The sequence below is a fragment of the Canis lupus genome, chromosome 14 (assembly GCF_048164855.1).
Source record: "Canis lupus baileyi chromosome 14, mCanLup2.hap1, whole genome shotgun sequence".
Lineage (NCBI taxonomy): Eukaryota > Metazoa > Chordata > Mammalia > Carnivora > Canidae > Canis > Canis lupus.
The window spans coordinates 31,795,853-31,818,964 of NC_132851.1; the positions used below are offsets into that span (position 1 = coordinate 31,795,853).

The window sequence follows — 23,112 nt, forward strand, 5'->3', positions numbered from 1 at the left end:
AAATCTAAGACCTTGACTGTCTTTTATCTGGATCATTCTTTTTTTTTTTAAGATTTTATTTATTTATTCATGAGACACACACACACACACACACACACAGAGGCAGAGACACAGGCAGAGGGAGAAGCAGGCTCCATGCAGGGAGCCTGATGTGGGACTCGATCCCGGGACTCCAGGATCACTCCCCAGGCCGAAGGCAGGCGCAAACCACTGAGCAACCCAGGGATCCCAATCTGGATCATTCTTCAGAGCTGCATCTACAGCCACCGGTCGCAAGGCACGAGGTCACGTCTTCCTCTGGGACTAAAAGAGGGCTCGTTTACTGTTTGCTACCAAAGGCTGAATTTTATCATCAGCAAAATGTCCTTGGGGATGGAGTGACGTTCTGGCTCCCATGTCCCCCAGCTGATGAAGTCCAAGTCTCCAGTGCCACCTGCCCAGGAACACTTCCCTGGTTCCCTCCCCTTCCTGCTCCCCCACTCCTCCACCCCCCACCACCCAAATTCATGTGAGACAAGGATGTACTAGAAGGAAGGCAGTAAAAGAAAATTCGATTGGATCAAAGAAGGCCAAGCCAATGACCCTGGGGCAGACATTACAGAAAGGAGAAAACACGAGAGAGGCGAAATGTCTGAACGTCTACATTTTGGCAACCTTGAGAGTCCACTGGGCCGTGAACTCTCTGGAGTTCGAGCCAATGAAGCAAGTGGTCAGACTGAACCTGACCTGCCACTGGGAGCACAGACCGCGTCTCGTTTAGTTCAAGGTCTCTGGGACTGTGCCCGCATGGGGACCCGCCTCGTGGGGAGACGGACGGAGGCTGAGCCGATGATGCTGACTCACGGTGGGCCTGCTGGTCGACCCCCACGCTACTCACTCGGGGGGTGGCAGGAGGGCCCGGGCTGCCTCCTCCAGGGGGGCTCTTCGGAGTGTTCCTTTTGGGAAACATTCAAGGGGTTCACAGGCCAGTGACCAAGCAGAACTGCTTTCTGATTATTCTTTTTCCAGCTGAATGAGATTCAGTTCATGGAACCCTTCTGGGCCCCAAGGAAAGGGGGACATTCCTCCGCTCCTGGAAATGAATTGCTGGCTCCACCGCCACAAGAACCCAGATCAGGGAGGAGAGGCTGAGAGAGGAGGACTGCTGGAGGCTCTTAACTGAGAGCCTGAGGCAGGACCGCAGAGGTCGCGCCCCCCCTATCCCTCTGCTGAGAGACCCCCGGGCCTACAAAATCAAAGGGGAGCTGCCTGAAGGCTCTGTCCCAGCGCCTGGCTGCTGCCTGCCTCCGAGGCAGAGGCTGGTGGCATTTCAGGATCACAGAGGAACGCGGGGAGGACCATACGTCTCTGCTTCCTCTTCCAGGCAGGGAAACCAAGGCTCAGGGAGGGGATGCGACCTGCCCAAGGTTGTGCATGAGTCTGTGGGGGCGCGCAAGCCTAGAACCTGGGGTCCAGAACTCTCCAGACACGTCCCTTCCAGCACACCTGGCCCATGAACGGCCCTAGCAGGTACCAGACAGGCATCAGTATCAACACAGCCGGCACAAGTGGCCTCCGCCCCCACCCCCCGCCGCCCCCTCAGGGCAGGACACGTGACTACCTCTGCCCCTCCCCCACCCTCACCTCCCCACCTCCACCCCTACCTCCAGCAGGTGCTACTTGCTGGACTTCCCCCTCCCGAGGTCAGTGCAAGGTCAGTGGTACAGCGCCAGCCCCAGTTCTTGCTCTATTTCTGTAGTTCTGGAATCCAGGCTCTGCCCGGCTTGGAAGGACAAGCCTGAAGTAATGGACCAGAGTCCTGGTTTGAGAAAAAATACATAGCAATAGGGAACTACTTCGAATGCAGAGGATTAAGGAACAAGACAAGTAGCTTCCTATTCGACACACACCTGCCTTCTGCCCCATTCAGTTCTGTTCCATTTTCCTTGCCACACAGCCAAGACCACCTGTCTCACCCCTGCAGACACTGGGAGGGTGACAGATGGAGGAGGCAGCAGAGACTGGTAGCTATGCCGGCCCCAGGGCCTTTGCACACGCCGTGCCCCCTGCCTAGAATGTTCTTACCCTAGAATCCACACGGCGTGTTCCCTGGCTGTATTCAGGGCTCTGCCCAAATGCCCTCTTTGGAGGGGCCTTCCCCGATCACCCTAAAATAGCATCACTGCCCCCTTTGCCCAGCTGCATTTCCCACAACAGACTTAATCGCGAAATGACACTTCACCATGCACAGAACTCCTTTGTTTGTCTGTCTCCCCGCACCAGGTGAGCAGGGACTTTTCACCCGGGTCCCTTACTGCCATGTCCCCCGTGCTGGGAACAACAGTGGTTCTCAACAACATGTGCGGGCCGGAGGCAGGGTGAAAAGTGCTCAGAGCTCAGAAAGCAGAGGTTCGTCTGGGTTTGTGCCTTGTGTGTCTGTCGGGGCGGAGGGAGGTCCTTGGTCGTTCCTGGGCCTCAATGTCCTCATATGGAAAATGGGAGGGGGCAGCCCTGGTGGCGCAGCGGTTTAGCGCCGCCTGCAGCCAAGGGCGTGATCCTGGAGACCCTGGATCGAGTCCCACATCAGGCTCTCTGCGTGGAGCCTCCTTCTCCCTCTGCCTGTGTTTCTGCCCCTCTCTCTCTCTGCATCTCTATAAAAAAATAAAGTTTAAAAAAAAAAAAGAAAATGGGAGGGTGACAGTGACCACCTCAAAGCAGCCCTGTCCACGGGCGACCCAGGGCAGTGTCCAGCTCCGGGCAGGTGCCCTCCCAACCCGGGGCCGTGTGCTGGAGGCCTGCCTGCCCCTGAGCAAGCACACCCTCTGGAGGGGAAGATAGGGCTCGGCCTACAGACTTCCTTTGGCTTTTGCAAAAACGACAAAACCAAAAATACTACAAAACCACACGGTGCATTTGTGCAGCCACGGAGGGCGGTGGCAAGGAAGCAGAGTCCTGCCTCCTGGGGTCCTCTGTGGCTGAGGCAGGATGTGGGGCCTACAGCACATGACGGGGGCACCTGGCTCTGCTGTGGGGCCCGAAGGCCCGCTTCCCAGAGGACCGGGAGCCTCGGAGTGACCTCTAGGGAATCGTGGAATGTCAGCCATGGGGGCGGAGGGGCTCATCCCTCACTCCCCATCCCCCCCAGCCCCCCAGAGGTGTGTGTGTGCAGCTCTGGGTTTGTCCCGACCAGACCAGCGTGGGATCGTTTATCAAATACCACCCTTCTCGGTTCCCCACCCTGATGCCTTTTCTTTGTCAACTCAGGAGCAGGAGCAACTGTATGACATTCATCAAATCATCAAAATCTCACTGCTGCTCTGGCCTGGAAACCACAGCTGAGGATCCCACTGTATGTATGGACGGACAAACTGAGGCTCAGCAAGGGAAGGCACTTACCTCCCCCCACCAAAAAAAAAAAATTCACACACTAGCTAGAAACTAGCTAGTTAAACAGCTTTTCCGGGTGAGTGGGGGTGGGAACCCCCTAGTCCAGCTGCTGGATCCCCTCACTCCCTCAAAGAGGGTTTGCAAATCAAAGTCACGCCCACTTCCACCCCCACTCCAGAGTTTTCTCTGAGGACTCAGGAGACCAAATCAGGCAGTTCATCTGCGGTCATGTTACTAAGTGGGGCTTGTTCATTCTCAAAGCTTTTTCAGAAACAGGTTCTAGGAAATCTTCTAAAAACAAGAGAGTGGGTTTCAAGGAAGAGAGGAGGAGACGGGCACCCCTAGTGATGGGAGGGAGGGGACGTGAGAAGCAGCGGGACCAGGAGAGAACAGATCCGGTCAGAGCCACAGTGAGGACCTGGAAAAGGCTTGGAGGGGGAGAGGGTGAGCCCCTGGCGGGGCCCTAACAGGATGTGGGACATCGGGGGCCCTAACAGGATGTGGGCATCGGGGGCCTGCTTGGTGTCAGCCCAGGCTGGACGCCCCCTCCACCCCCCACCCCCCGCGCCCTCCTTCCCACCACGAAGTCCAGTGTCCTACTTTCTGAATCACAAAGACACAACCACCGTCGAAATAATCTATCTGGATGGTCTGCACAGAAGCGGAATGTTAGACATGCTTTAGGGTCAGGCACGGAACGCACTCCCTGTGCTGTCTGTGCCAGTGACCTGTTGATGCCCTTGAATATAGCAAAAAGGGAAAACACTGGGTTAACCAGAACTTTCTGATGATTAGAGGAACCTCTCATTTCCTGAACACTGCCCGGCAGCATGGGGTTTAGAAAGGACAGCTCTCAGGACACCTGGGTGGCTCAGTAGGTTAAGCGTCTGCATTTGGCTCAGGTCATGATGGCAGGGTCCTGGGATGGAGTTCCGAGTCGGGCCCCCTGCTCCGTGAGGAGTCTGCTTCTCCCTCTGTCCCTCCCTCCACTCATGCTCTCTCTCTCTCTCAAATAAATAGATAAAATCTAAAAAAAAAAAAAAAAAAAAAAAAAAAAAGAAAGGACCACCTTGGAAACATCCTGTATGTCTGGAAAGCCTACTGTGTCCTGAGTCCTGCAGGAGGCACAGCGAGAGACACAATAACCGGGTCACAGGCCTCCCACACTGGGGCGGTGGAGGAACAACCATTCCGATACAGCTGAAGGCAGAGAAAGCAAGCAATTAAAAGCACAGGTTCCGGAGCCACAGAGAGCAGGGTTCAAATCCCAGCTTTGCCACTTACCAGTGGTGCAACCTCGGGGGAGTTCCTTAACCTCTCTGAGACTCAGTTTCTTCATCTGAAAAATTAAAAAAATAATAATAATTCAGACTCACCGCAGGGAAAAGGCATGAGGGTCTCTCCAGAGAGTGCTGGCGACATCCTCAGCTCACAGGCACAGAGTGAATGTGAAGTGCTATTTTGATGGCAGGGCCCTGTTGGGCCCCCGGCGTCGGGAGAGGACAGCGGTCGCCTTCAGAGCGCGGGGCCGGCGGCAGGGGAACACAGTGGCAGGGCTCAGTGCTCCAAACCGTTAAGTGAAAGCATGCACCATCCTGCCTCCTCTCCGAGACCACTTCCTGCCTTAGATCAAGGCCCAGGGGTTGGCGTGCACTCATCCGGTGACCTCTTGGGCACCTGGCAGGGTTAGTCACTCTACACACACACCGTTGACAGCTGCCCCAGCCTCCCATCGCAACAGGAAGGAAACTGAGGCTCATGCAGGGTGGCCTGGTGGGGCCACAGGAGTGGTGGGCACAGAGCAGAGCTGGAAACCATCCTTCCCCCACAACAGAGGACAGAGGACTTTTCGGGTGCTCCTGCAATGGACCTGGTGGCAAGTCCCAGATCACATGGAGGTGGGGGGGGGGTCTGATTCTGGAATATTCTAACTGGCAGGAATCTGACAGCTGGGCATTTTGGGAAGGGAGAGGTGACTTGAATCTGAGATTTAGGGAGGTGTTATTATTGTTTGAGCTTTTTTTTTCTAGATGCTGACACAGGGGCGGGCCCTTCCTAAACAGTCATAAGGACGGAAGAAAACACCCCCACTCTGCTGTGGGATGAATAATAATCCCCCGCTTGCAGCCGATGCAGCCACATGCCTGTTGTCTTGGCTTTTGTCACCTGTGAGGCATGCAAAATGCTTTCCCTCTGGGAGTGGGGATGAAGAGAACTTTCTGTAGCGTTCCAATTTTAGTTATGTGCGCTGCCAAGGCAAGCAAGAAGAGAACTTTCTGAATAGTCGAGACCACCTGGGCTCCTTTCTCTCCCCCTCACCTGAGCACACCTGCTCCCATGGACCTGAGCCCGCTAACCTCTGCACGTCAATAATGGATGACCCAGAGGCCCATGGATGTTAATATTACATAGCGGCCGCCCCAGCCAGCAGGAGGGAGTGGGTGCCTAGGACAGGCTGGCTTGCCTCTTACTCTCCATGGAAGTAACACAAAAGGAGAAAATTTTTAAAAGTATAAGAAGGTTTAATTAAAAGTAATTACTTTCCAGAATAAGCGGCATGTGTTGCTGGCACCCTCTGTCCCACCACATGCAGGGGAGCTTTGAGGGGAACGTGGTCCTGTGTAACTAACACTGGGTGAGCCTCAAGGCCGTTGAGGCAATGGCTGGAGACCACCAGCCTGTCACTCCTGGCTGTGTATCCTTCAGTGAGCCACTTACTACACCCTGCCTCAGTTTCCTCATCTGTAAAGTAGGGAGAATGATAGTGCCTAGCTCCCCAGTTGCTGAGAAGATTAAGAAGGCCAACATATATGAAGTGTTTAAGGCATGCCTGGCAGGTACTAAGTGCTCTCTAAGGGGTAAGGTGCCACCATCACCACCACTACCATCACCACCAGCAGCTTCAGAATCATCTCCATCTCCATCAACACTATCACCATAACCATTATCATCATCTCCATCACCAACCTCACCATCCTCACCATCCCCATCATCATTATATCATCATCATCACCATCATCATCTCTTATCACCATCACCATCACCACCATCATATCATCATCTCCATCAATATCATCTCCATTACCATCATCATCACATCACCATCACAATCATTACCATCATCATCGTCATTATTACCATCATCACGTCTTCATCATCATCATCATCATCCCATCATCACTATCATCATTTCTTATCACCATCACCACCACCACCATCATATCATCATCTCCATCAATATCATCTCCATTACCATCATCATCACATCACCATCACAATCATTACCATCATCATTGTCATTATCATTATCATCACGTCTTCATCATCATCATCATCATCCCATCATCACCTTCTTCACCACCATCATCATCTCCATCACCATCACCATCATCATCTCCATCTCCATCAACATTATCATCATATTATCACCATCATTATCATCTATCATCATCATCACCATCACTGTCATCATCACCATCATCATTGTCTGCTCTGGGCCAAGTACCACACATCTTATGGAAAGTCTCATTGCTCCCATTTCCCGGAGGAGGAAATCGAGCCTGTGAGAGTCAAAATGCACTAAATTATTCATCATGCCAATAATTAATTATCAGTGACCTGGGAAGAGGCTCAGAACTTGCACATGGTGCCATCTACCCTGACGCTGCTGAGCTGAGCTGAGTTGAACCACATTAGACTTTGAAAGAAGGGCTGTCCCCATGTCCCTTGATCTTTTTCTCCTTAGCTAGTAGATCCTAAGCAAGGCCAGATGCAAATTAGGAAGAAGAAACGTAGAGTTTGGGTTGTCACCACTGAATCCCAAGAGGTAGCTCTGAGCCTGGTGGTTCTGTCTCTGGCTACTCGAGATAAATACCCAGACTCATGAATAAGTCCCAAAAACGTTCCTGGATATAGGGCAGTAAGAGCGAGTTCTCCTAATGTCCTTCCACACCCAGCCCTGTCATGCAGGGTCATTGTGGTGCTTTATTGGTGGGAGACAGTATTTCTGGGAGGGGTTCGGAGAAGTTTGAAGTTTACACTTCAAACTTTGAAGTTTACAACAGCATCTTTGTAAAAAAGAATCGAGTCTATTTTGGTCCTGAAGATTGCCCAGTTACCCTGGTGTAGCCACAAAAGGCTGTACGAAAATGCAATCTGATGAGATTTTGCTGGCAAAATCTTTGGCCTTTTTCTTTAAAAAAAAAAAAAATTCAGTGTAGTTAATATACAGTGTTACATTAGTTTCAGGTGCACAATGTAGTAATTCAAGAATTCTATAGGTTACCTAGTGTAGCATTATTGACAATAGCCAAATTATGGAAGCAGTCCAAATTTTCCATCAATAAATGAATGGAGAAAGATGTGGTTGTAGAAATACAATGGAATACTATTCAGCCATAAAAAGAATGAAATCTTGCCATTTGCAAAACCCTTGTCTTGCAAGGTGGAGCCTGGAGACAGTGACATGCCTTAAGTCTCGGCAGGTTAGCAATGCTCAGGGCTCCCCAAATCTGGTTGGCTGCCATTAACTGCCTCCTGGTTCACTGTAGGATTCCAAAAATGTGTTTTCTGAGCACCTGGTCTGTGCCAAGGGATAAGTGCCAAGGACATAAAGATAGATGGAATTGAGGAATCACTGCTGCAGGGAAATGCCCAATCAGTATAATGTGGGACAAGCCCCAGCCAAGCACTAATAGAGACCTAGCTTTTGTTCAGCACCTCAATGTGACTGTATTTTGGAGATCGGGCCTATGGGGAGGTAACTGAGGTTCGATGAGGTCATAAGAGTACGGCCCTAATCATCCTTATAAGAAAAGGAAGAGACACCGAAGAGCCCTCGCAGTGCACCCAGACAAGAAGGGCCCATGAGGATGCAGCAGAATGGTGCCAGTCTGCAGGCCAGGAAGAGAAGTCTCACGAGACACCAATTTTGATGGCACCCTGATCTTGATTCTAGAATTACAAAAAAATACGCTTCTGTTGTTTAAGTCACCCAGTTGTAGAACTTTGTGGTGGCAGCCCCAGGAGACTCACACAGGGCTGTAATCATCATCCCCATTTTACAGATGAAGAAGCTGAGCCTAAGGAGGAGAAGTACCTTCTGGAAGGCCACACAAATAGTAATAGTTGAGCCCAGTGGTCAGACATAGGAATCTGGCTGCAGGGCCCAGCATTTGATGGCCAATTGTATATGCAAATATTTATTCCCCCACCCACCCCCTCCCCTGTCACTGTGAGAGGGTGATTCTTCCCCACTCCATTGATGTTGGGCTTGGCCACGTCTCTTGCTTTTGCCCAGTGAGATGTGAACAGTTAACATGTGTACCATCTCCAAGCAGGAGATGTAATTTGGATAATGTGTTTTTTACTTTTATTATTTATTTATTTATTTATTTATTTATTTATTTATTTATTTATTTATTGTTGTGGAGTCTTCAGTTCTGGCATGAGCATGGCATGTCCTAGATAATGACTACCTGTAGCCCAGGCCTTAGAAAGACCTCAAGGAACATCGCTGGGTTGCAATTGATCCTCAGTCAACTTGTAATGTGAACAAGAAAGAAACATTTGTTGTAAGTCACTGAGATTTGGGGATTGTTTGTTATGCAGCAAAGCTGACATATGTAGGGCTCCTTTTGTAATTATCCTACTTCCAACCAATCGTCAATGTGTAAGGATGGAGTAGGTGCTCGGGACATCTGATGTCCAGCACAAGCCCTGTTATGCACCAGCTCTGTGGCTTTCACTTATCTGTGCCTCAGTTTCTTCTCTGCAAAATAAGGGTAAAATGACACCTGTACCTTGGAGTTCTTGCAAGGATTCTGCAAGAGATGATATGAAGTTCTCAGCATCGTGCCTAACATAGTAAAGACCCACTGGGACTGGGGTTGCCAAATGGGATGATGGGGTGATGTGTCAAAGTCAAATAAACATGCCTGGGTCAAATCAAGTGCTCCCTTTTCAGCACATCTAACAGCCAGTGCTCCCCTGGCCAGCCAGTGTGCAGGTCTACGTCCCTACAGGAGGAAGGCCAGAGGCTGGTCCTGCTCAGGGAAGCAGCAGGGAGTAGATGAGGGAGGAGGAGCCGGGAGGCACTTGGTTCTGGTGACGTAGAAGATGGGCTCTCCCAGGCCCAGAGATGGTAAAGAAGGGTGGGAAGGTACTGTGAGGGGCTGGTTCCTCTTCCATTCCAGTCCCACTTCATAGATGAGACACTGAGGCCCAGGAAGGGGAGTGTCTTCCCCAAGGTCACACAGCTGGTGAACATCAGAACTTGGACCAAAACTTTGGTCTCCAGAGACCAGCCCAGGCATCATTCAGCTGCCTCCTGCTCAGTTAGGAAGAAATGAGACTCATGCTTCATGTTGGCTTGGAAGGCAAATGTCAAGTTTCTCTATCCTCGTGGGCGGATTTACCAAAACTCCACAATTCTACAAGCTTTCCTTTGAGTCACTTCAAAACACTCCCTCCCTTTCCGGGAAACTCAGTCCTATTCACACACACTGGCTCCTGGACTGGGCAGTGGGCTAATCCGCTGTGAATACAGTTCAGAGCATAAAATAGGAGTTGGCAGTTGCTAGATGTTTGGTTTTTCTTTTTGGGGGGGGTCCCCGCTTGTTGGTCTGCTTCCCCCCAAGCCTTGGAGCAGGCACTACGCAGGGAAAGTTTGCACAGGAAGGAAGGCACTGCTCTCCAGAGCTGCCAGTCAAGAGAATGAGACTGGATGCCTTATGTTAGAGAAGAAACAGACCAGTGCTGGACAGGGAGGGCTTCATGGAGGAGGCAAGCCTGGCCCTGGATCTAGAAAAGATGGGAAGAACTCGACAAGACAGAAGAGAAAAAGAATTCCAGGGGGACGCCTGGGTGGCTCCGCGGTGGAGCATCTGCCTTCAGCCCAGGGCATGATCCTGGAGTCCAGGGATCGAGTTCCACATCGGGCTCCCTGTGTGGAGTCTGCTTCTCCCTCTGCCTGTGTCTCTGCCTCTCTCTGTGTCTCTCATGAATAAATAAAAATAAAACCTTAAAAAAATAAGAAAAAGGAATTCCAGAGTCTTGTAGGGTAAAGCTTTGAAAGGGAGCAAGGAGGACAGAGGCCTAGAGCTTTTGTGTTCGTTTTTATCTTGCAGGGAGCGGGGCGGAGTTGACAATGAGTCATAGGTAGAGGAGTCCACGGTTTCAACTTTCAGGGAGCGTAACTGAAGCGAGCTTCATGTTTATTCATCTGAAAACTGGGGGAAACTGAGGCCCACCCCACAGACTCCTGGAGGGTAGCAAATGGTGGAAGACACGTGGAGCATCTCTGAGTGGACACCATAGATGGCCCAGAGCTGCCACGGCCCAACATAGCAGCCACCATTGAGAGACAACTCCTTCTGGTCTCTTGCACGTCCAGGTGTCTTACGAGCAGAAGCACTGGAAGCTTCTGTTCTGGGCTATCTCTTCAAGGATGTCTGGAGAATGGCAGGAAGAGGTAACGGGTCCCTCTGGAGCAGAGCTCAGATTTGCTTACTATCCAGTACCATAATGTCTCCCTCCAGGGAGCAAGTTGGGGAGGTTTGCTTGCAGCCCATTATAAAAGCTCACGCATGGTCCCTCATCTGTGAAGCAAAGCCACTGGACTTGGGGAACAAGTGGAAATGATGCAAACATGAACCTCAGGCTGCCCTGCTGTGCTGTGAGCAAGAAAGTCCTTTGTCTCGGATCCGGGGAACTCGTGTCTTCCTCCAGCATCTGCCATCAGGCTCATGTCTTAGCAAGCGAGTAGAGCAACACCTCAAGATTTCCACAGGTTTCGGACACCTGGATGGCTCAGTGGTTGAGCATCTGCCCTTGGCTCAGGTCATGATCCCAGGATCCTGGGATTGAGTCCCACATCGGGCTCCCTGCATGGAGCCTGCTTCTCCCGCTGCCTATGTCTCTGCCTCTCTCTCTCTCTACTAAATAAATAAAATCTTAAAAAGTCTTAAATAAATAAAAAATAAATAAAATCTTTAAAAAAAATGGATTTTCACAGGTCTGCACAGCCACTGGTCACACACGGCAACTTTTAATTAACGTTCAATAAAATGTAAAATCTAGTTCCTCCACTACATTAACAAAATTTCTAGTATTTAATGGCCGTATGTGGTTGGTAGCTCCTGGACTGGAAGGATGGGAACATGGACCATTCCCATCACTGGGAAAGTCATCTTGGTGAGCCCTGGACTGGTAGGTAAGGGCACAGGGGTTGGGGTTCGATCCTTCCTCCTCCTACTTACTGGCTGTGAGAATGTGAGCATGTTACTTCCCCTCTTTGAATCCCTCTTTCTCATCTCAAAGACCAGAAAAATAGGGCTAGCCATGTGGGTTCTTGTGAGGATTCCCCAAGATAACACACACAAAGTATACCTCGCCTGGACCTAGGGTGAGGGCTCCCCACGCAAGAGCTGATGTTCTGAGGCATTGAGCAAATGCTAGTTCCCCCTTCGCACCACAGGGAGGGTGGCGGCAGGCAACACGAAGGATGCAACAGAGCAGGAAGGAAGGTGGCATAACACAGAGGGGCCTGGGAAGCCAGGCCCAGAGCTTTGGCCTTATCCCAAAGGAAAGTAGTAGCCCTCGAAGACTGTAGGCAGAGGGAGGCCTCTGCTCCCCCCACCTGAGCTCAGTGTGGTGAGAAGATCGATCACAGCCTTCGGCCCAGAGGACGTGGATGAGATTTTCCCACTGTCGCCCTCGAGCTGTGAGGCCCTGAGCCAGAGGTGTAGGACCTCAAAGGCCAGGGCTTATGCCTGGCAGACCGTCTGGCATCCATCAGAGCTGCCTCGCGGGGTTATGGAGAGGGTTAAAGTGTGGCAACACATGCAAAGCTCCCAGAATAGTTGCTGGCACATAGTAGGGACACTATGAAAAGAAAATTTGCTACTTTTTTCCTCTCCGGAAAGGAAGGCTGGCCTACGGGACAAGCAGGAAACCTGAGTGGCCCAGTAGGGCAAGGGGTTGGTAACCAAGAGCGCCGGGCTTTCCTGAGGTAGCAGATTACTCCCTGTGACCTCTGCAGTCCCTTCACCTGGCAAGGCAGGTTTCAGGTTTTCATTTTCTTAGCTGGGGTCAGGCTACTTGGAAGGCTCCAGGTCCCCGCGGAGCAGATGCTGTGGGCACCCAGCCTGAATGGCCATCCCCCCTTAGCTGCTGTGGCCGGTGGCTCCAGAGGATCGCCCCGGCTGGACAGGAGTGCCCTGCCTGGGAGGTGCCCTTGGCCTGGCCCCCTTCACCCTGGGCAGCCCCCAGGATGACTGAGGTGCCTGGGATTACACGACGCTGGCATCCTTGGCCTGGGTGTGGAGCCAACCCTGTTGTGGGCATGCTTTGTTCTCAGGGTTCCCTTGGGCTCAGCTGAGGCTTGTCCCTGCTCGGCATCTCTCCCCCTGCCCTCCCCTGTCTCCCTCACCCCCTCGCCCCCGGTCCTGGAGCACCTCATTAGTAATCCCCATACACCCGAATGCCTGCCTCAGGCTCTGCTAGGAGGGAACTCAGATCCCTGCAGGAGGCTGGTCTGAGCAGTGACTGCCAGTAAGAGGGAGCCTTGGGCCCAAAATGCTTTCAAGTTCAGAGAATATTTCGAGAGCAAGGAATCTCCCCAGCAACCATCTGGTCCAAACCCTTGGCTTTATAATGAGCAACTGGGAGTCGTCGGTCAGTTAGCAAGGACTCGTCGGGGCCCAGAACGTGCCAGGCCCCAGTCTGGATACTGCTGATACACTGGTGAACGAGGCAAAGCCCCTGTCCTCTTGAAGCTTATGCATCAAATCAAACAGCAGACCCCAGTGAATGCTTCTGCGGAGAATGAAAGCGGGAGGCATGACGGTGGACGACAGGAGCCCTGCAGTGAATACTCGGCTGGGCCTCCGAATGAGTCGGCCTGTCAAGGCAGGGGTGAAGGAAGCAGAGCCCAGGCAGAGGGGAGAGGGGGAGGGAGATCACAGGGCAGAAACAAGCTGGTCGTCCTCAGTGTGGAGGCCAGTGCGGCACGAGCGTGCCCGGGGTGGGGGTGGGGACAGGTGATTCTATAGGACAAGCTTGGATGGGGAAGCGGGACCCGATCACATCAGCCCAGGAGCACAGTGACCTGTCACCCAACAGATGGGCCAAGGTGACTCCTCCTAGTTCCCCTTCCCAGGCACTTCCTCTGGGTTGGCTCTGTCCTTGGGAAACCAGGCGATGCACCTGTTCCCACCGGACCTCTCAGGCCAGGACCATCTCTCACAATGAGTGTTTCGATACCAGAGGTTAAGCCTCGTGGATAAACCAATTAGAGGCCTTTGAGCACCAGCTCCACTTTCCAAACTGCTTCTCTCCATGCCAAGGCGCCCGTCAGTCGCGAGGCCGATCAATATTTCATCGTCCCTCGTTTCATCCCACATCAAATGAGACCCGGCTGCAGGAGGCGCAGGGGAGACCTGCCGCAGGTAACCAGAGACGGGCTGAGGCCGAGCGTGGGCTTTCGGAGGGGCTCGCTGCTCTCAGAAGGCAGCTGCACGTCCTGCCGCTTGCTTGCCAGGCAACCTGAAACCACTGCCTGGGAAGCATCAGAGCCTCAGTCTCCTCATCTGGAAAACGGGCACAGCAGTAGCCGTGACACAGTGGAGTGAAGGTGGCTCATGGACCCGGCACGCAGGGCACAGGTGTCTGGCCTTGTCACCGCTGACGGCGTCACATGCCTGGGCCTGGCTGTCCTCCTCTGCCCAGGGACGCCCACCGTGACTGGGAGCAGCCTGGGGACCCAAGGCGAAATCCCTCGTGAGGGAGGAGCGGGGAGTCTGAGGAGGCCTGCCCCCAGCTCTCCCCGCCTAGGTCCTTACACTCCACAATTCTCAATAATAACCGGTGACCTCTTCAAGGAGGATTTTAAGTGATCAACAGAGGTGCTCGTGGCCACAGCAGAGAGAGGGCAGAGGGGGAAGTTCTTGCCATCCTCCCTCCTCTGGTCTCCAGCATTACTGTCCTTTGCCCGGATTAAATCCTTTTGAGAGACTTGTACCTTTTGGCAGTAAATACTCATCTCGGGTTTTTGTTTTTTTTTAAGATGTTATTTATTTATGAAAGACACAGTGAGAGAGGCAGAGACACAGGCAAGGGAGAAGCAGGCTCCATGCAGGGAGCCCGACGTGGGACTCGATCCTGGCACTCCGGGATCACTCCCTGAGTCAAAGACAGACGCTCAACCGCTGAGCCACCCAGGCGTCCCGATCTCGGGGGTTTTAAAAGATCAGCAAACGCACTGTGGAAATTCTCATCAAGCCAAAGCCGGCTAAGGACGGGGAAGCAAGGTTATCCAGGCTCGGGGCTGTCATTAGTGGTACAAGGGGAGGTTAGATAAGCCGGGGATCTCTAAGTCCTGGGGGAAGTGGGGGAGATGCATATAATGGAAACATTGTGGTGCATCGAACAAGGGAGAAGGGTGTCTTAGTGAACAGCTACTACGTGCCCAGCACTTCAGCTGACCTCACACCAGCAGGTTACAAACACTTCATGCAGATTAAGCCACTTCATCTTCCAAACAACCCAGGGGCACTAGCGGCCCAGGGACCACTCGTTTTAGGGACCTAGTGGCACTCCTTATTTAGGCAAGCACAGAGAGGTGAGGTCACCGGTCCAAAGTCACACGGCCAGTAGGTGGCAGCGTCAGTAGCTTGAATCCAGATCCCCAAGCCCTGGGGCTGCTGCTGCTGTGACATGAGGTCAGGGAGTCTCCCTCCCCCTTGGCTACAGACCTGGAGAGTTCCACAGGATCACTTCCATTCATAAGGAGCGCACCCACTGAGGTGCAGAAAGGTGAGGGGTCCCTCTGCGAGTGGACTCGGAGACTGGACCCCAAGCCTCAGGTCTGCAGGGGACCCTGAGGCTGACCAAGCCAAGGAGGGGGTGGGAGTGGAAGAGAAGGAGGGAGAAAAGCCCGCAAAACCAGAGAAGCAGATCCGTCTCCCCATTCGCCCTTTGCAAAACCAGGTGGGGTATTTGCGTTTTTAATTAAAATTTTGACGGGCAGGCCGCATCCTACATGCAGCACTGGGTGTAAGAACACCTGCTAAAAAGGATCAGAAGAGAAGGCTGGAGGAGTCTCTTCTGGCTTGGTGTGAAGTTCATGTGCGATTCTTGAGTATCGGACTGACGACCAGTGCATAGAAGGGTCCCGATTTGGGGGGAAGAGAAGGGTACAGGGGACTGGTGGCTTCTGTGGAAGTTGGGGGTCCTCACTTGGGGTCCCATTGGAGCTGCTCAGGACGAGCTGATTGGCTGGACAGGGCTCGCAAATCTCCCCTGAGAGCACACTTCCCAGGGTCAGTGGCAAGAGCAAAGGTCAGAGGGGAGGGCACAGGGCAGAGGACTCCCCTCTGGAGGGCCATGCTCCACTCTGGGCCATCCTGCTCGGGGTCCCAATGCCTCTGGCCTTGACCCAGTCCTGGGCTTCTCCCTGCAGCAGCGCCCTCGCCCTCCCTTTCCCCCCCAGCAGCAGCAGCCCTCCCCTCCCCGACCTGCAGCAGCACCTCCTCCACCCCCACCCCCCACCCCCACAGTGGGGGCCCCACCCCTCCCTCCCTTCTCCTGCTGGGGACTTACACAAAGGAAGAGACAGAATGGGCACTGAGGGGGGCACTTGACACTTGGGATGAGCACCAGGTGTTATACTATATGTAGGCAAATCGAACTTCAATAAAAACAAAATATTTATAAAATACAAAATATAAAAACTTATATAAAATATAAATATAAAAAATATATTTATAAAATATAAAATATTTATAAAATATATAAAATATTTTATATAAAATATAAAATATATAAAAATATTATATATAAATATATATGTTTATATATAAAATATAAAAATATTTGTATATAAAAATATAAATATTTTATTTTATATAAAATAAAAACGAGGACACCTGGGTGGCTCAGCGGTTGAGCGTCTGCCCTTGGCTCAGGGCATGACCCCGGGTCCCAGGATCGAGTCCCACATCGGACTCCTTGTGGGGAGCCTGCTTCTCTCTCTGCCTGTGTCTCTGCCTCTCTCTGTGTCTCTCATGAATAAATAAATTAGAAATAAATAAATAAATAAATAAATAAATAAATAAATAAAGTAAAATCAGGTCCTTGATGACTGCAGCTAAAAAAAAGAAAATGTTAACTTTTCCAAGGTAGGAGCTGGGAAACCACAGTCTGGCCCTCTATTTTTTTTTTTTTTTAAGTATAGTTTTATTGGAACACAGTGACGCACATTTCTTTCTGTATTGCTTGTGGTGGCTTCTGTGCTACGAGGACAGGCAAGTAGCACTGACAGAAAGGTATGGCTCTCGAAGCCTAAACTACCTACAGTCTGGCCCTCTAAAGGAAAAGGTGTCTGGCTCCCGCTCTAGGGGATCAAATGCCCGGAGCCACAGTGGAAAATAAGGGCGAAGTAGGAAGCGCATGCCAGCTACCCCCCACCCGGGCTAATGTTCATAATATGTAAAGAGCGCTCACAAAATAAGGACACACACACCCACATGCTTCATTTCTAAATATGAGGAAAAGCCAAAAAAAGGCAAGCCGACTCAGGAGAAATGCAAGTGACTGATAGACTATAGTGGATCCACTTCACTAATAGTCCAAGTGATACACACGACAGAGTGATGTCGTTTCTCATCTACTGGAATCTCCGGGATTCCAGAACGAACCGCAGGACTGAGTAATCGCTGCTTCTGCGTCTCTCCCAGTGACAACATGCTCCCAGGCAATGGGGGGGGGGGGGCGCTTCGCGGTGGTTTCAGGGTCACCAAGCAGCACGGAGTGCCCCAGAGCCACACATGCCGCCTCTCCGTCGAGTTGCCAGCATGGTGCACAGAGGGGACACCCCTGCCACGCTGTGGAAGGGAGGCAAATGGCCTGGGGTCAGCAAAGGGGGGCTGCCTGTGGCTGCCCTGCGCCTTCTGGCGAGCTCTCCCTTCCCCTGCGTGTCCCTCCCCTCCCACCCCTGCGTCCCCACTCTGTGGGACGGTCACTACACGGGCAGAAAGGGTGGGGGAGAGTGTCCCAGGAGGCTCCTCAGAAGTCTGCGTTCTCAGGCTGTGACCTTGCAGCAAATGCTGTGACCTTGCAGCAAATGAGTGAGGCTGGAAGGGATGGGGCGGTGGGGGAGTCCTGCATTCTCGGGGCGCAGGTAGACAAGTGGGGTCCAGGCGTGACACGTGTGTGCCTGTTAAGATCCTTGAGGTCCCCTGGGTTCCTGGTCGCTGTCCTTTCCATCCTGGCGCCGCAGCTAACCCCAGGCCCTGCCTGGGAAGCCCATCTACCTCTCACCATCCAGCCAAACCTTGCTCACGCCTCACAGCCCAGGTGATCCACCTCCCTTCCTCTTCCTCAATGTCTTTTGGGGTGACCCCCCTTCCTCACCCTACCATCTTCTCCAATTTTTGGACCTCTCTATTCTCCTGTCCCACCCTCAGAACAAAAGGTGGGCCTCAGAAGGTGAGCTCCTCACTGCCGTCTTGAAGGGACAACAGCATCCCATGAGATGCGGGCCAGCCAGCCGGCCCTCCCTCCAGAGACTGCACCCTGCACCCTGCCACCTCTTTCCGCTTTTGCATCTCACATTCTCCATTGTCCTCTCTCTTCCAGTCCTTTTTTTATTTATTTATTTATTTTTTATTGGTGTTCAATTTACTAACATACAGAATAACACCCAGTGCCCGTCACCCACTCACTCCCACCCCCCGCCCTCCTCCCCTTCTACCACCCCTAGTTCGTTTCCCAGAGTTAGCAGTCTTTACGTTCTGTCTCCCTTTCTGATATTTCCCACACATTTCTTCTCCCTTCCCTTATTTTCCCTTTCACTATTATTTATATTCCCCAAATGAATGAGAACATATAATGTTTGTCCTTCTCCGACTGACTTACTTCACTCAGCATAATACCCTCCAGTTCCATCCACGTTGAAGCAAATGGTGGGTATTTGTCATTTCTAATAGCTGAGTAATATTCCATTGTATACATAAACCACATCTTCTTTATCCATTCATCTTTCGTTGGACACCGAGGCTCCTTCCACAGTTTGGCTATAGTGGCCATTGCTGCTAGAAACATCGGGGTGCAGGTGTCCCGGCGTTTCATTGCATTTGTATCTTTGGGGTAAATCCCCAACAGTGCAATTGCTGGGTCGTAGGGCAGGTATAAGAAGCAAAGGATACAGTCAACAAAACTCAAAGACAACCTACAGAATGGGAGAAGATATTTGCAAATGACATATCAGATAAAGGGCTAGTTTCCAAGATCTATAAAGAACTTATTAAACTCAACACCAAAGAAACAAACAATCCAATCATGAAATGGGCAAAAGACATGAACAGAAATCTCACAGAGGAAGACATAGACATGGCCAACATGCATATGAGAAAATGCTCTGCATCACTTGCCATCAGGGAAATACAAATGAAAACTACAATGAGATACCACCTCACACCAGTGAGAATGGGGAAAATTAACAAGGCAGGAAACAACAAATGTTGGAGAGGATGCGGAGAAAAGGGAACCCTCTTACACTGTTGGTGGGAATGTGAACTGGTGCAGCCACTCTCTTCCAGTCCTGCTCATTCTCTGTCCATTCTTAAATTCTCCACGCTCATTCCTGCCCTGGGGCCTTTGTACCTGCTGAATGCTCAGACTCTTCCCTGTCATTCCCACCCCAGTTCAGAAGGAACCTAAGGTCAAAAATAACCTCCGTTTCTCTAGCATGTTCTTTGGCAATCTGGATCCACCCGCCAGACCACAGTCTCACAATAAATAGCTCTGTGATGTCAGCAGGGCAACAATTACTGAAACGGCCAGCCAGTGTCACAGCTAGGACATCCTGAACTGGCACTGCCTCATAACTCTCGTAATTCCAGGCCCAGGTTCATGTTCCTAGGCCATGAGGCTGACCACAAAGAAGTATGAACATCCCCCACTCAGTCTGGGATGTCCCTGGCAGGCTCTTTTAAGAATGCCAGCTCAAGGGCAAGGACACGTCCTTTCATCAGACTCGAGGCACTGGGTTGGAGGGACCCTGCAGAAAGAGGCCACAAGTGATCTCTGTACTGTCAGGGCTGACACGGTGAGCTCAGCGAGCCTACAAGCTGCCCACCAACTGCTCTCCCGGCGGCAGCAGGGCCTGGCCAGGACTGCCCACTGGTGGGCCGGCCGCTTCCTGTTGACGGGCAGCCGCTCAGAATGTGCCCTGTGCTAGGCTCTCGGCCAGGCGTTTGCTGAAACCCTTCCAGGGCCATTTCTGGCAGCACGGTGGCTGGCCGGTCCCACGCAGGAGGCTCCGAAGCCCCAGCCCGACTCCGGACCCTGCCATCCCAAAGCCGTGCGACTTAGAGAGACAGTCCTTACCCCTCTCTGGGGACCCCCCCCATCCCTTCAGCTCCGGCCTTGGAGAAAGGTAGCACTGAGGGCCCATCAGGCTGGTGGGCAACAGGCCTCCACGAAGCCACAGAAGACTGTGATCTACATCCCTTGGGTCACCCCTCACCGGGGTGGGGGGTAGGGGGACCTTTGGCAAGTTCCCAAACTCCGAGCCTCCGTTTCCCAATCTGCCAAATCTTGTGCTACGTCAGAGGGTATTGAGACTGCTGCCTCAGGGGCATGTTTTATCTGTGCCATATGGCAACAGACAAAACTTTAAATTAGCTAAAGCTTTTAAAATATCAGAAAACTGGGATGCCTGGGTGGTTCAGCGATCGAGACCTCCCTTCAGCCCAGGGCATGATCCCGGGGTCCCGGGAGCCCCATAGGGAGCCTGCTTCTCCCTCTGCCTGTGTCTCTGCCTCTCTCTGTGTCTCTCAGGAATAAATAAATAAAATTTTAAAAAAAATCAGGAAACTTCCAATTAAAAAAAAAAAAAGTAAGCCTTTGACTTCCTTGGCTAAAGGAAGAGAAGATCCGGGAGCTCGGGGGCTCACATTCTCCCAAGGGCTAAGCAAGAGCCATCTCCTTTGGTGGGAACCTGGTCCGCCGGCCAGTCCGTCACAGACCCCACTACTCCCTACCGCTCACCCAGGCCTCCTTACCCGTCTGTACTCCCCACACGGCCCCTGTGGGCCCAGGAGACTGGGGACCCCTGAACCCCTGTGCACTGGCTTCCCATGACTTTTCTGACATCCACCCGCCACTAGATGCTGCCCTGCCATCCCCTGGGGTAGCGAGCCGAGCGGAGGGCTGGCAGCTTGAGAAGGGCTCTGTGAAGGGAGAGGCCCTGTGTGTGCCAGGATCCCGATCCCCGGGGCCGCAGAAAGATGAGAGCTCCTGAAATGTAGGGAGCAGCCGCCGGGCCATGCGGAGCTCCTGCCGCCGCCGCCGCCGCGGCCTCTGTAATGACCTGCAGCCTGTAATCAAGCCCCATGAGAAACCTTAGGAAGGAGGGGTTTTTTTTCCCCCGGGGCAATTTCCTGATCATAGAATTTGAGGGTTGGAAGGGACTTTAAAATGGCATCTAGACCAACCCATCATTACTGTCTTGCTGTCTGCCCAGCACTGCTGGGAGCTGAAAAATATAAGATGCAGCAAAAGCAGCCCCACCCCGGAGTCCTCCCCAGCTGCAGAGGCCCGGAAAGTAAACAGGTAATGACAACGCAGGATTACCAGGGCTCCGGTCCCCAACAGCTATTGGGTACTCGGCTCTGGGGGGCGGGGGGGGGGGCAAACACTGCACGTCAGTAATCCCTCCTAATTCTCAAGAAAACTCTCCCAGGAGGTGCTGGTTTGCAAGTGAGGACTCACAGGCTCAGAGAGGCTGAGGCCCTTGGGGGAGGTTGCACAGCCCACAGGGTGCTCGAGCAGACTTTGATCCCAGCGATGTCAGACTCCAGAACCTGATTTGTAAGCGGCACCTTATCCTGCTCTTCTGGAAGGGCAGCGTGGGGAGCAGAAAGGGGAGGCTTGGGACCAGAGCCTGCGGAAGGGGCAAATGTCTACACTTCTCTTGAAAGACAAGCAGAAGAGAGAGCAAGCCTGGGGTGAGTGAGCAGCCAGGTTGAGGGCAGCGCAGGCACAGAAGTCCAGGCCCTCGTTAGCAATCCAAGAAATGCAAATACAAACAGGATGAAGCATCACTTGATACCTATTAGCCCGGCAAAAATTAGCAGGCCGCTGTGATGCCAAGTGTCTGTGGGGCGTGTGTAGACACAGAACCTCCTGCTGGGCTAATGGGAAGGTAGTCTTGTCTGCCGTTCTAGGGACCAGTGGCAGTACCGGGGCAAGTTACACATAGGCACCCTCTGTGCCTCAGCAGGAATAGTCCAGGGTGAACATCAGAGCTGCCCAAAGTATCCAGGAGAGTATGAAGCACATTCCAGAATGTTCTTATCTACGTGAGAGGAAGAAAAATTCTGGTTCACAGATATTAAAAAAAAATTGAGGGAAATGTTTCTGTTATAATGTCAAGGTGGCAGGAGCCAGGATACACCTAGGATGATCACAGAGCCACCTTGTAGGATGGCCTGAGGGGTGTCCGGGATTGGATGCTGGGCACACATTACGAACTCGACAGATGATGACAGGCAGGGACTGTTATGTCTAACAATCATGCTTTGGGACCTGCGAGGAGGTCCCCCATTCACCACCCCCCCATTCAATACACATCACCTGCTATGTGCCAGGGAAGGAACGAGCCGGGTGTTAGGGCTGCAGCAGGGAGCGAAGGGATGAAGCAGCTTACATCTCCTAGGGGCTGCAGAGAGTCAGCAAGGAAGGAAATGCATTCCTGGTCAGACGTGCAGAGGTCAGCACCAAGAAGAGGAGGGCCCAGCAGGGGCACCGGGCACAGGGCTGGGGGCAGGGGGAGGTGTCATTCTGTGCATTATTCTTTGGCACACTCCATCTCGCTGGAGGCAGACCTCTTCCAGCATCACAGAACCTTCAGTATCCTGACCCTTTTGTCTTCCCAGTGCTGGCGGTCGTCCCAGCTTCAAGGGGGCACTGACCCTAGACCACTAGGGTGCCTTCCCTGGGAATCGGGAGCTCACAGATTCAGATCCCACTTCACAGACAACACGAACGCCCCTCCCCAAGGACGAGGCCTTGCTCCCGTCGGCTCTGCTGGACCACAGTCTTTCTGTCTAGAACCAAAGTGCCTTCGTGTGGGGCATGGAAGACCTCAAACATTCTCTTGCTTCCCATCTTCCCCTCCGAAATCCCCCACCCCCCAGGGATCTCTATTCCAGGAAACAGTTTGACCTGCAGGCCTGTGCCCAAAGGGGTCGATCACCATGTTATTGTTAAGAGCCAGAGAGCTCCTAGGAGCCCCATCTTAAGGAGAGCATTAAGAGCAGCCTGGTAGGTTCAAATACCCTTTCTGTGATGGAAAAGTCTCCATCATTAACAATGCTCATGAAGAATTCAAAACGACAGGAGGAAACATCTGCTATACTGCTGAATTGGGGAGGAGGGGCGGGGAAACACAAAAGAAACAATACCAGAACCAGAATCACAGTCTTAACAAAACAGGGTACAAAGGTGCAGAGAGAGGAAATACCCTAAAAAACGCTAAAACGGGTATATTCTGGGACGGTTTTGTTTTGTTTTGTTTTGTTTTGTTTCTTCCTCCAGGGCCGTTAAACTTTTCCCCAAGTCCAAGGTTTTCTTCAGGGGTCATGGCTACTCTCCCTGGTTGTAAAACAAGACTACCGAAACCCAAAACAGAACAAACCCACCCCTAGACAAATAATAGCACGTTTAAAATCGTCTCTAGCG

At 52.2% G+C, this 23,112-nt stretch overlaps 1 protein-coding gene across 16 annotated transcripts in view; it reads right to left on the reverse strand.

Moving 5' to 3' along the window:
• ST3GAL1 (ST3 beta-galactoside alpha-2,3-sialyltransferase 1) overlaps positions 1-23,112 on the reverse strand; it is a 97,333-nt gene that overhangs the window by 37,133 nt on the left and 37,088 nt on the right. For 12 of the 16 annotated variants that reach the window (XM_072774588.1, XM_072774592.1, XM_072774587.1 and 9 more), the window contains exon 3: positions 4,651-4,705. The exons of 2 other annotated variants lie outside the window; for them this stretch is intronic. The gene's annotated coding sequence lies outside the window, so the exon portion shown is untranslated. Of the gene's footprint in view, positions 1-1,643; positions 1,799-4,650; positions 4,706-4,742; positions 4,945-23,112 lie in introns of those variants that run through there. 2 more of the 16 variants (XM_072774584.1, XM_072774586.1) reach the window with 2 other exon arrangements.